Source organism: Larimichthys crocea, chromosome XII (assembly GCF_000972845.2).
Source record: "Larimichthys crocea isolate SSNF chromosome XII, L_crocea_2.0, whole genome shotgun sequence".
Taxonomy (NCBI): Eukaryota; Metazoa; Chordata; class Actinopteri; family Sciaenidae; genus Larimichthys; species Larimichthys crocea.
In genome coordinates, this window is record NC_040022.1 from 17,546,404 (window position 1) to 17,560,032 (window position 13,629).

At 39.7% G+C, this 13,629-nt stretch overlaps 1 long non-coding RNA gene across 1 annotated transcript; it reads left to right on the top strand.

The window, feature by feature from the left end:
* The first annotated feature begins 17 nt into the window (after positions 1-17).
* LOC109138547 (uncharacterized) lies at positions 18-1,085 on the top strand. Its single transcript, XR_002041965.2, has 2 exons — positions 18-348; positions 688-1,085. It is a non-coding gene; the product is annotated as an uncharacterized LOC109138547 (long non-coding RNA).
* Positions 1,086-13,629: the final 12,544 nt, after the last annotated feature.

Genomic DNA, 13,629 nt, shown 5'->3' on the forward strand with positions numbered 1-13,629 from the left:
GCAGAAAAAACAAGTACAGATCTGTCTCCTCCCACTCCACTATGACCTGGAAACAGTCTCAAGTGTGGCAACTTTTAGTTTTGCATGCCTGTGGATTTCAACGCGTTTCCCTTTTTTCCTTCTCATCCAACTCGTAACCGCCGTGTGTTGTTTTTATTGTCTTTCTTTTTAAATCCTTGTCTTCGGGGACCAGTTCCTGAGATGGTTAAAGAGAAGCCCGGTCGAGCGGTGTCACGCTTTCAGCAGCCGTGGAAACCTTTAGAAGGAAACAAATGAATCAAACATTGCAGTTGTCCTAAAAGAAGAGAGCGAAGGCGCACCGATTTCTTTTTTGCGAGTAAATGAAAGGTGAAAATCTCGTCCTGACACACGGCTTCACACACTGTTGTTCCTCACTCTCACACACATGCACTCCCAGCTCTGTCTCTGTAGCAACAGTAATGGCTGAAAAAGGACCTCGGTGTAGCTCGCCTCAGCACATGCCTGGAGAGGCTTTGACCACCCCTCTTAAAGTACCCCTTACACCGAATTTCTCTGTGCCCACACCGATTATTCTTCATGCAAGGCAGCTGTCTGCCTAAATATTCACCTCTAAATCCTTCTAGAAACGATGTCAAGCTTACCTCGGAGCGAACATTAATGTCTCCGGCTTCCCTCGCTGACAGATAAATCCTTTTCTCGCTCTAGATCTTCCTTCCATCCAGCGAGGCTGCAGACACAGCTCCCCTATTCTGCTGTAATCCTCTCAGCGTCAGCAGCGGCAGCAGCATTGTGACCCACAATGAAGACATTCCAGATCAGGCAAAACAAGCCAATGTCCGCACAACAACAACATCACTTTCATGTGGTTGTGGGCTCCTTCATCAAGGCCAGCTGCAGTGGCCGCAAAGGCAGTCAGTCAGGCAGGCAGAGGCGAGGGCGACGTGGACTGCCTGCACTCGGGCTCCAAAATACACAACACAAGTAGATCCTCAACACAAGGAAGTGATCTCTCTTTCCCTGTTTGTTGTAGCACGAGTGCTCGTTTCTGACAATATCCTCTGTGCTGCTTCCTTCCCTTCCCCGACAAATGGAAAAAAAAAAAACAATCAAGAAGAGCAGGAGAGCGTCCGTCTGCTCAGCCCTCCATAGTTGCTGTGGTTGCTCTCCAGGCACTCATGCGGGCTTCTCCCCTCCAGCCTTTTGTCAGTGCTTGTCCACCAAGAACTAATGACTTACGGCCTAGCCCCTGTGTGCTGCTTTCCGTCGGTGTGTGTGTTTGTGTGTGTGTGTGAGGCTTTTCCCTACGGCTCAGGCAACCAGGAGGTGGGGGGTGGAAAAGGGAACGGGAGCTCCGCTTCCCCCCCTCTTCTTTCTCTCAGAGTCCACAAATCAAATTATGATTCAAGAAAATGGCCACAGCCCGTGATGGGCTGGATCTCTGTCGGTGTTTGCTCTCTTTCTTCGCCCCCTCTCTCTTCTTGTCTGTTTTTCTCCAACCTATTTGTGTGTGTTTGAGAGAGGGAGAGAGAGAGAGAGAGATCAAGCAAAGCAATGGAGGGAGGGAGGGAGGGAGCTGGGAGTGTGTGCAGAGGGGGAGGGGGCTGAGTGTGTGTGTGTGTGTGTGTGTGTGTGTGTGTGTGTGTGCGCGCGCACTCCCAGGGATTTGACACTGCTATTCAAGCCCTGTGGTTACCATGGTGCCGGCCGCCTTATATGGCCATTGGAGTCAAAGAGCAAAGAGAGTGGGCTGTGTGGGGCACAGACACACACACACACACACACACACAAACACGCTCACACAGGAAGGATGTGGAGGATCTCTCTCCTCAGAGATGCAGAGAGCATGACCCCGAGGCCTCAAAAACCCACCCCGACGATACCAGATTACCCAGAAGCCCCGCTGCAAATACAAGCAAGCCGATCTCCTGCACTCCCTTTTGTCTTTTTAAGAAAGCAATCAAATGTTGCATCTGAAAGTTTCTACCCTGCAGTACACGAAGCAAAGCAGCAGCAGCAGAGGTGAACCTCATTTCTCAAAGGGAGGGTATATCTCTCCTACTTGAATAGCACACTTTGATCTTGCGTTCTCGTATAGCAGCCCGCTGGAGAGCGGCTTATTGTGCTGGAAGCAAAGGTTACCATTTTGTGGTCATTGCTCATTTGCTCAAGGCCGTCTCTCTGTCTTTCTCTCAGCACTTTGTGGGGCACACAGTGATTTGTGTTCGAGGTTACCTCAAGAGGTCAAACTGACTTTCACACCCCTGTCGTGCTAAAAAAGCCCAGGGTCAAATGCAGATAAAGGGGAGGAGGAGGAGGACGCACAGCGACCCTGGATAAGAGCTTTAAGAGATAAGTGATGAATCTGCTCGTAAATGTTCGGCTCTTTGTGGCTGGGGAGGGGGGAGGTTGCAGTCATAGATACAGCAAGATGGAAGATTCAATAAACGTGACTTGTCTTATCTAGTGAGCGTTTACAGAGATTTTAAAAGCACTCTTTTCACCCCCAACAGACATTTTTATGGCATTCCTAAATCTAAATCCAGCTTTGCCCCCCGGAGGACTAAATGTGTGTGTATGACAGAGAGGCATTGTCCTGCCCATTGTGTGGCTAATGGGTCATCAGAGGGGTGTGTGTGTGTGTGTGTGTGTGTGTGTGTGTGTGTGTGTGTTAATTTGAATGAAAGTCCTGTTAATTAGGCCGCTGTGCCTGCTTATTGTCACTTTTTGTGTTGAGAAAGATTAGGCTTGTCAAATAAAGGATGCTTGTAAAGGCGTGTGTGTGTGTTCGTGTGTGTGTGTGTGAAGAGATGTCCACAGAGATACTTTTGCACCTATGAAACGTTTGAGCACATTTGTTCAATTCATTTTTATTGTTTTCTCTCTCCAGTGTTCATTTAAAGCCCCATTGCGAAACTTTTCTAACATAAAATAACTTTTAAATTTTAGATTTTAAATCATTTTGCTACACTGATGTGTAATTAGATGAATGTTGTCTCTGCCATTACTCATACACCTGTTTCTTCTATGTAACTTTGTGCTCTGGGTATGATCTCCCATGCGAAATGCACAAAGCTTTAAGACACTAAGTCATACAGCATCAGCTATTTCACTGATTTTGGTGAAACCAGATCATATTTTATGGAGAAAATGTTTCCCCTCTGTTGTCCTCCAGCTGTTCTGCATTATCTCTGTGATTTACAGAGTTTCCTGATGGACAGTGAAGTAAACTGCTGTGACCTATAGCTGCTGTTAGCTAATGGTAGCTCAGTTTGTTAGTTGAGCTGTCCTGTGTTAGCAAAGTTGTCGACTTGCATCAATCATAACAAAGACAGCTGTCCGTATTTGCAACAGTGGTAGTGCACTCTGCACCCAGGGAGTTGAATCTATGGCCAATTTCTACGTAATGTTGCTTTGATTCTAACTTTTTTTGTAAGATTAAAACATGTAATCACATTGCCATAAATGATTGCAGTCACTGATGTCTAGTCAAGCAGTTCTGTTGGAAAGCAACATCCACATTGATATTTATTTCAATCACATTTAGGCAATAAACTTACTCTCCAGCAACACTAGGCTCACATAATCTCAATTTAACTCTATCAGTGCACCCTTTGGATTTCCATCCCGGGATACTGGACTTCTTCTATGTCGTCACACCTAAGTTTAGCTTTACCTCACCAAATTGTAGCAGGTTATCATCATAACATGGCAATGGGACATTCCCAAATGTTCTGTCTTAACCATTATCTCCAGTGCGTCAGATTTAGGAGGCTGTTTACAGATTATGGGAGAAATGGAATATAATATACATAACTATGATTCTATTAGTGTGTGATTGCCTGAAATAAGAAACATGTTACCTTAGAATGAGATTTTGATGTCTACAGACACCGCAGACCACCATGTTGAGCTGCCATGTTTCTACAGTAGGCCATAACGGGGAAAACTAAACAAGCCACCATAATTTCCGCTTTGCACTAAAAAGAAGTGGGTGACACCTGGGGGTTGTAATCAAATGGCACTAAATCCACACTGATCCTTTAAAAGACTCTTCTCAGCTTTCTAGCACATATAAAATTTTACATTTTCAATAGTGGATTCTTACATTGACAAGAATATTAACAACTACAAAATTAAATTGTTTTATGTTAAATTTTAAAAAAAGAACAGTCTGAAAACTGTATGCTAAAGTATAGCTCCAAAGAGATGCTGTACATGTCCATCATTTCCACTTCAGCGTGTGTGACTGTTTGAGAGATATCACTGAGGATAGGAGTGATGTGACATGACCTATGAACCGACAGCCAGGAATGTGGTTACTCCCAGTGAGAAATCCAGAAAATGCAAGACGGCAAAAGATGTCTGTCAGGCTGCCAACCGAACAGATATACAGTGACACACACAGAGCTGACGCCAAAGCTTTAATACCAACTTACAGTTCAAAAACTTTTTTGAGTAAATATGTTGAAGGGCCAGTATTCCCGAGTCACAAAACAAAGTAAAATTTGACATTGTGTACCATTTAATGCTGTTTAATTTATTGAAGAACCATGTTAGTTGCAATACAATGCCTAAACATTAGCAAAAATTGGTCTGGTGGCTGACCCTGCCATAATTTATATGCAATATGCAAATCCTGAAATGTGTGCACAAAATAACTCACACACACATACAGTGTAAGCAGTGTATGTATGTATCTACATGAAACCCGTGACCCAGCCATATTACCCATGACTGGAAAGGTTTATATTGCACTGTATTACACACAGTGTGCAGCTAGTGGCCAAGGCTAGCTTGCAAAAGATCATAAATATGAAGTTCTGAAACAAAACAATGGCCATCAAAATGTTATGAAATGCTAACTGACTGAACTAACCACAATATTGTGCAACTGCTGTTCTGGTTAAATTTAACACACTGGGAGCACTAATGAATATTTCTTTTATCACTAATTTGCAGTGCTTAAAGTGATAAAATGTTTGACCCTGAAGATCTGTGGCTCCAACAAGGTAATGAGTTATTAACCCTGAAAACTAACATTAACACGAAATATCATGAAAAATGTACAGAACTGCACTCAGCTACCAGTTTATTATGTATACCTTGTTGCAAAAGAAGATAGGATATTAGACTGCATTAGTTTTAGTTAGTTGTGCCTGGCTCCAGCCAATCACAAAGCAGTTTACAGCAGTAATGGAGCATATGGTTGATCCCAAATAAATCCCCAGTTTGTTAAATGAAATTCCAATATCTCATTTTTATTTACATTTAACCTGAGTTTGTTTGGGTTTTCTAAACCTTCACACTGCCTTCCTTTTCTGCAGCCATTTAAAGTCACTTCTGTTTATAATTTATCGGCTTACACACACCTGCTGAGTCCTTGTTCACCAGCAGTGAGTGTAAATAAAAAAATCAATTTCAACACTACAGCGGGTTTATACACCACCATTGTTAGTCCTAGTTTGTTGTGGATAGAAGGTATATGATTAACAGTTCAATGCTGTAATTTGATATTATTTGAATTTGAGCATGCCTCAGTGGATATTTGGTAGAATGACACCGCCATGCCTTTCATGTTGTTTCACATTATCATAAATCTGTCTCTCCAAATTTCTAGATTCTTCACAATTAGAATTTTGTTTCATATAAATACATTTTTAGCAGTTGAAGTTTTACTTGTGTGTAATTAAACCGTTTCTGTTTTGTTTAATTGTCTGCAATTCACTTTTTTAATCTTTAGCTCATAAATCAGTCAAATGTAAAGTAATCCAAAAATTGTTTTTTTTGTTTTGTTTTTAAATTATCAGACCTTTTTTTTAAAGTTAAGATCACAGGGCGGGTCATTAATCCCCACCCTTGGGCATTTCTGGGCAGGCCCAAACACAACTCACTCAGCAATTGATTCAGTTAACATTTTAACCATTTAAGTTAACCTTTAAGGTCTGTTACAGAAGACCGTCCCATAACAAATACGACCATCCACCCCCCGCATGTTCAAGTGTCTAAAGTTAGGCCAGCCCTCTCCCCGAGGCATCCCCAGCAACCACTGTAATTCAATCTCAGGGTGTTAGTCTGTGCTCTCAGCCGCATCAGCATATGGAAAGCAGGTCTTTACTTAAAGTAATCATGAGGCAGCTTTCTCGCAGGGACCGTTTTCATCACGCTCTGATGGCTGTTAAATGTTTAGACTTGCAGTGACAGCTTCACCCTGAGACCAGAGTGACCTGTGACCTTTGAGGAATGGACAAGGCTGGAAACAAAAACAGAGGCCTTTTGTCTGGGTCAAAGGGAAAACATCTGCTGGGCTGAAGACACAGAGAGAAGAGGGGGGATTAACTCTCAGGGATTCATCATTTGGTCTTTTCAGCCACCTCTGATGAGAGGTGCCTGATGGAAACATGCAGAAAGCCACTGTACGTCACATCATTACGACCTGAATCCTCCTTATTTTACTCATTAATCCTCCAGCTGCCTCTCTGCTTAGCAGGAAAAATTGATTAGAAAAAAAGCAGATAAATACAATATGGGGGAGAGTTTGATATGAATGCTGCAGCAGCTCTTATCACACCACCACAGGAGCCACTGGTCACAGCTAGTCTTTCATTTTTTAAATTAAATTTGAGCCTGAATAAATGATCTGAGAGGATCGCACATCACAGTGCCTGTTGAGAAAATTCATTTGAACAATTCTGGCTTTGATATCATCATGCATTGTCGTGATTAATGAGTGTCTGAATTTTTTAACCCTACTGAAGCGGCACAGTATCATTTAAATTCGGCCAGTGGGATGATGTTGCCTACTCAGGAGGATGGATAACAAAAGAAAGCATTTCCACTCTCTTTCTCCACTTAACACACACTCTGCAGTTATTTGGCACCATATTGTTTATTTGTCTGTTCAGTCTGGTGGTCGACTCAGGTATTTACCACTTCCCCTCTGTCCCCTCTGTATCTCTCAGTAACAGGGGCTTCATTCTTCAGGCTAGCCATTTGATATAGTAGCACACGGCTGTGATATGGGTAACCTGATCTTTCAGAGCAAGTTACCAATTAGCCAAACGTCTCTGGAGGGAAACCTCATGGTGTGATTCTACATGTTATTCCGGTGTGGCAGGTGGAACAATATGCAGGTGAGTGGAGTAAAAAGTACTGTTAAAAGATTTAAAAAAATAAATAAATAAAATAAAAAAAAAAAAACTTTTATTCAGCAGTTTCCAGGCAACCAGCAGAGACAGCAGGAAGGTGCCGCTCACTGGAAACACACAGTTTGTTATTTGTTGTTTTTATATAGAATAAATAAGATATAACATTTTAACTAGTAAGAGTCAAGGGTTAGGTAAAAAGAGCAACACTACTGTCATATCTGTTTTATAAAATTAATATGAAGCTACAGCCAGGAGACGGTTAGCTTATAAAAACTGTACACAGGAAGAAATAGCTAGCTTGGCCTAATAAATTAGTGAGCTTTAGAGCTGCTGGCATGCAGAGTTTGTTACAAAGTGTGGCTAGCTGTTCCCATCTGTTTCCAGTGTTTGTGCTAAGCTAAGCTAACCAACTCGCTCCAGTGGTATCCATCCATATCCAAGCAGATTTTCCAAAATGACAAACCTTTCCTCTATTTTTTATTTTTTTATTTTATTTGTTTATTTGTTCATTTATTTAACAGGGACAGTGCACGTTAATTAAAACATTTACGTAAATGTACGGAAGTTAGCCGAGTGGCCAGTTTTCAGCTGTAGTCCCTGGACAGATGTCACCTTAATAAACAGTTTTACAGTTTAGTAAAAGTTACTGAGATCATTTATAATAAGTTGCTTAAGAACACTCATATACAACGTTGTCAGTTAATATTTAAAACATTCAACACAGAGGCTCATTATGCACATACAAAACTGTTTTATTTACTGTAAAATAGGACTACTACTACTATAAAGCACAATTAAGCCAGATTCTAGGTTAGTTAACATTTTTTATATTTGAAGTGAAATTGTTTATTCAGGAGCAAAGACTTTGTGAGACTCAAACCATCAAATATTGAATACAAATAATCAGATCAGTACAATAAAAGCCATGAATAAATAAAATACAGCTTTTCATCATGATGCATCCCGTACAGCTGCTTATCCTGTCCCCGATGTACTACTCCATTTTCCCCCTGCTTTACTTAAAGGTCATTTACCTTGGACATTGTAGTTCATTCATTCATTCACCACATTCATTGATTAATCGAGCAAGGGGGGTGTTCTTGCTGCAGTTGTATTGATTCCCCACTAAGTGGCAGTGTTCCATGACAATTAATACTGTGTGTGTGTGTGTGTGTGTGTGTGTGTGTGTGTGTGTGTTGTGACTGTCCTCTCACTGTGCCCCCCAATTAAAATAATAAATCATCACCTGTATCATTTCTTAAAAATAGGCCAGTCTTGTTTCAAGTAACAAAATCCTGATTACTGACCAGGTAACAGGAGAGAATGTAGACACAAATTTCTTGTCTTCCTCTGATAACAGTGTTTCTTGTGTGTATGTACACCAACCGCCCACTCCATTAGGTACACTTCAGTCCAGTGTGATCAAACACAAAAACACAAAGCTTAAAATTCTTTGTTTTTTTGTTGATTTTTTTGTTGTTGTTTCTAATATTTTGGCCATTTCATGTATGTAAATGGGGTGACCAAAATATTAGAAACATGTTTCAATATAATTCGGTCCATTATAATCTTTGTAAAAGTAGAATTTTTGGCAGATTTGTTGGATTGCATGTATCAACTTTAAAACAGTATAACCCGTTTAAATACATACAAAGCTTTGTAAGTTTATTGCATTTTATTGCAGTTATTAATATATTTACTTGTTTAGTGTACAGTGTGTGCATATAGTGCTGAAAAGAGAAAAACATTTGGACACCTGATGAGGTTTTCTATTGTCCGAGAACAACCAAACCAGGGCAAGCCAATCTCAACACCATCAGCTGACAGGAAACCATCCCTGTAAACACTCACAGTGTGCTTTGTGTAACAGAACTTTTCATACAGTTAAACACAATAGAGCTCTGTTCCCGCACTACCTGGCAGAGCAGGGTGCGATCTGTCACACTCCGAGGCCCCTCCAAAACCAGTACATTTTGTTTAAACTGTGTAACCTTATCTACAGGAGCCAATGCTGCACGCCTACAGTAGCTGGATGGTGTGTGGGTGTGGTACAGCTTTGGCTTGTTCATCCATGAGCTGCTGCCAAATTGGAATGCTTAACACCCACATAGTGTTTTTGGGAGACAAACAGTATTTGGGTGTTTGGATAAATATGTTAGTAGCACTTAACTTAAAGCCTCTTAAAATTAATGATATGAAGTTAATAAGATCTCACTGTCACTATCTTCTGAAAATGCTCAGTTTTCATTATTTTTTATAAAAGGTTCATTATGTAAGTATTGAACTATTTTATATCTTTATTTTATGTTTTATCATTTTCTGTTGGTCATGGGTGAACAGGTTATATTTTAACTTAATACTAAAAATAATAAAAAATATGTGGGGTGGTCGGTAGTGTAGTGGGTTGTGCAGTCGCCCTGCGTATAGAGGCTACAGTCCTCGCTGCAGTCGGCCCCGGTTTGAATCCTGCATCGGATGGCCCCTTACCGTGTGTCATTCCCCCTTTCTCTGCCCCCTGCTTCCTGTCTCTCTTCAACTGTCCTGTCCATTAAAGGCATAAAAAGCCCCCCAAAAATATACTTAAAAAAATAAATAAATAAAATAAAAATATGTAATATAATTCACTGTTTACACTGTTTATATTGCTATATCTATGCTGTTTATATCTTTTTATATTTGCCACCCCTTTTTTAGATATCTTTATACTTATATATATTTTGTATATATTTCATGTTTATTGCTGTTGGCACCAGGGATATGTGGGAAACATTTCAATTCTCTGTATGTCCTGTACATATAGCAGCATTAACAATAAAGTTGACTTGACTTGAAAATAATGAGGCTTTCCACAACTCTGTTGGTTTCTTATAACACCCTGTGGACTGTTTATATGTGTAAAAAACACATCATCCGTCGGATTTCCCTGTAAAATGTGTTTTCCAATTCTAACATAAACCTAGCAAATATTTCGACATCGTTTAGGCTAATTCTAATCAACGTTGGTCCATGAAGTCTCTTTGAGGCACAGAGCAGCTGTTTGTTTGTGTTTAGGAAAGCAGGCGCTATTCTGATTGTTACTATGGTAACCAAGGTCAGAGGATAGGACTGACTCACTCCCAAGACACAACAGATAGGTACATAACGTGGAAGCCTCTACAGAGTCAGATGCCGCACCTTTAAGGGTGAACATATTTCCACATTTTTAGACCAACTGGTAAATACCTTACACTGTAGATGCATTTGTATGAGTGTGACCATTTATGGATGCAGAGTAATAGCTAGAAAGGAGGGCTTTGAGGCAGCATCATGTCATGACAAGCCTATTGATAAATCCTCCATTCTCTTTGACCAAGCTTCAGTCTTTGAGTCCTGTGCTCTTTCTCTCCACTGACTGTACTGTACAAACACACTTCACTGCTCCAGAGTGAGGCTTCCATGCAGATACTCAGCCATGGAAACCCATGTCACAAAGCTCCTGACATTATAAACTTTCTCTCTCATATTGGTATCGTATGATTTTCCCTCCAAATCTAGTGAAAATGTTAAGAATTCATTATCTTGACTGAAAAAATGGTTATTTTTAATATCCTTCTTGGGTCGTAACCTCAATGTACATTTGACACACTCAGAAAATCATTCTATTTGAAAATTGAAAAAATGCTTCTGTATGGGTTCAGGGATAACTTAAATTGCTTTTAGGATTTAAAACATGATTTGCTCAAACGTTGCTCAATAGACACGGCAGACTTTGTTTGGCTCTCATGAAACAAGAAGGACTCTTCTGTTGTTGGAGCACGTTTAGTCACATTTATTTGATTAACTGCATAATAAACGGCATAATTTCTCCATCAGATTGTCTGCAATAAGATTGTTACAGAAGTAAATTCTTAATAAGTCCACTAAATTTGTGACCACGAGGCCTTGAGAAGTCACTACATTTAGCAAGAAAAAGGCAAGTTGGCAGCACTGGAACACTGGCTGCATCTCTGGGTTGCAGCTCGACTGCATAACCTTAGCCCCCTTTCATTCACATTATTGCTAGCAAAATAGCTCTCACTTGTTCAATCGCACATTGTTAGAAGCTTCCACAGTTGGCCTTTACACAGGATACACTTATATCCTTTCTGTACTTGTTATATCCGTTAAACATTTGACTACATTCCCATTTATCTCAAGACGGGAATTACGGTGTTGCAAAAGCTTCTAGATTATTTTTTATGACTGGAGAGACACAAGATGTGTCACTTAGCTTTGTTCTCCACATTGAAATGTTCCTGAGTTTGTACACTCCTTTTGTCTTTGTATTTTTTTTTATCTAGAAATATTCTGTTACTTTTTAAAGTAAAATTCAAATATATTTATTCACATTATTATTTACACAGTAACTTGATACCACTCTCATGTCTGCCCGGTAAATATATACAGCTGGTTAGTTAAACACAGCCAGAGACGGTTAAGAAAAGAGGCGCCTTGTTGAGGAGTTATGTCCTGTATCTGTGTCATGTGTTTAGCCACTGCCACTACTAGGAAGCAGCAGGTCCTAAGTCTGTTGACTCCAATAGGAGCAGTGAATGTAAAATCAGATTATGAGTGATTCTTTTGCCCCAAAGTTACTGAAGTAAATACTGGACTCATTCATTACATTTTTTAGACCGATAAATCATAAGAAACCTGTCTTCGTCCTAACAGCCACATACTCATGCGAGATTGGCAACACAGATATCTCTTCTGTCTGGTAGTGCTGATCTAGTCTAATTAAAGATGATCGATAACTACTGACCTAAAACTTGAATAACTTTCTGAACTGTCTAGATTCAATTTTATTATTATTACAGTGAACTGCTGATTAGCATAATGCAGTAAACTGCAGTATAATACATGGGAATGCTAAGTTTTGAAGTATTAACATTAATGATGTACACTTTAACACTGATGTAAAGTTTAACACTACAAACACACATTAGACAATATGAACTGAAATACAACAAACAACCAGCCTTACGACTCTAATATATGAAGGTGTGAATGTATGTAGACAGATGTATAACACCTGCTGAACAGATCTAATCTTTACAAATGACCCTGGGAAATAAGGTGGGAGCAGTTACCTACATTATTATTTTCATAACAGCTGTTAGGCCCCTCCATAGCATTAACTGATGTTAAAACAAGCTAAAGCTATTTATTGATTATCAAACCGTGTTAGACTAAAAGTTACTATTCTAAGAAATTTGTGGCGCCCCCTGGATGGACCCCACACAACGTTCACTTCACTTCTAACCAAGGTTTGGAGATCAGGGGTTAGGCTAACTAGTACTGGTTGTAGCTCCAATTTTTTTTGCGTACAGACATGAGAGTAGTATCAGTAGTCTAATAAAAGCAAATAACCATATTTCCTCAAATGCCTACCTATTCTTTTATCTTTAACCTTTTGACCTAAAAAGCTCATTATACCTGTAATAATGATAATTCCTGTTTCCAATCCAATCAATTTTCCTTTGTGATTTTTCCAGCAGAACGTACAATATATACCTATACTATACTATCTACACCAGACATTGCAAAAATACGTTTAGAAGAATCTTTAAAGTCCATGTAAATGCAATTCTGAGATTTCTTTCAAAGTAAATTAAATATGTTGGAAAATAGTCGCTGAAAACATGTGAAAAGATTTTGGAGGATATATTACTGAAATATGGAGTTTGAGGATGAAACAGTTTTTCACCAGTTTTCAGTCCAGATTTTTTTTGGGCAGTCCTAAAAGATGGCTTGATGACATGCTGAGGCTACCCTGAGCATAACCCTGCACCCCTAGCAGAGATAGAGATTATCATCTCACTCAAAATGTTTCAAAGTTAGTCGTGACATTTTCTGAAGTCATCTGACACGTTGCAGTCGCTTCAAAATTGCTGCTTGACTGCAAATTCAGAGGATACTCCCCCCACAGTCCTGAAACTGAGAATACTGCTCATTTTTACCTGATTTTGACACCAATTTCATAAACTTTCAATCATTCAAATTTGGCTGAGTGGTTAATAACACTTTCTGCTTTGGTCTGACACACTCAGAACACATATTTATTCTCACTTTACATGGACTTTAATGATCACAACCAGCCGGATATTTTTTTTTCTCAGCTGCGATCAGGAAGAAGGTTCAGGATACACCAGGCGGACTGAGAGCATCAGGAAGAGCTCAGGCCACTAGGATCTAGGATACATAGGACTATTTATACACTCATTATTGTTGTTGTTTTATACTGTTATTATTAGTTATTAGCTTACGGAAATACATTTCACTAATTGTTCTTGATTTATTTTTGATTGATTATATGTGAAAAATGGTGACTTGAATTAAATAACTAAACCTATGTTTCTATATTTGACAGTCAACAGCTAGACAAACTGTACACTGAAGATTTTGGGAAGTGAGGGAGTTACAGTAACTGATGCAAGGCATTAGAGAGATGTATTACACAACAAGCCTCTCTTACCAAAAGTGC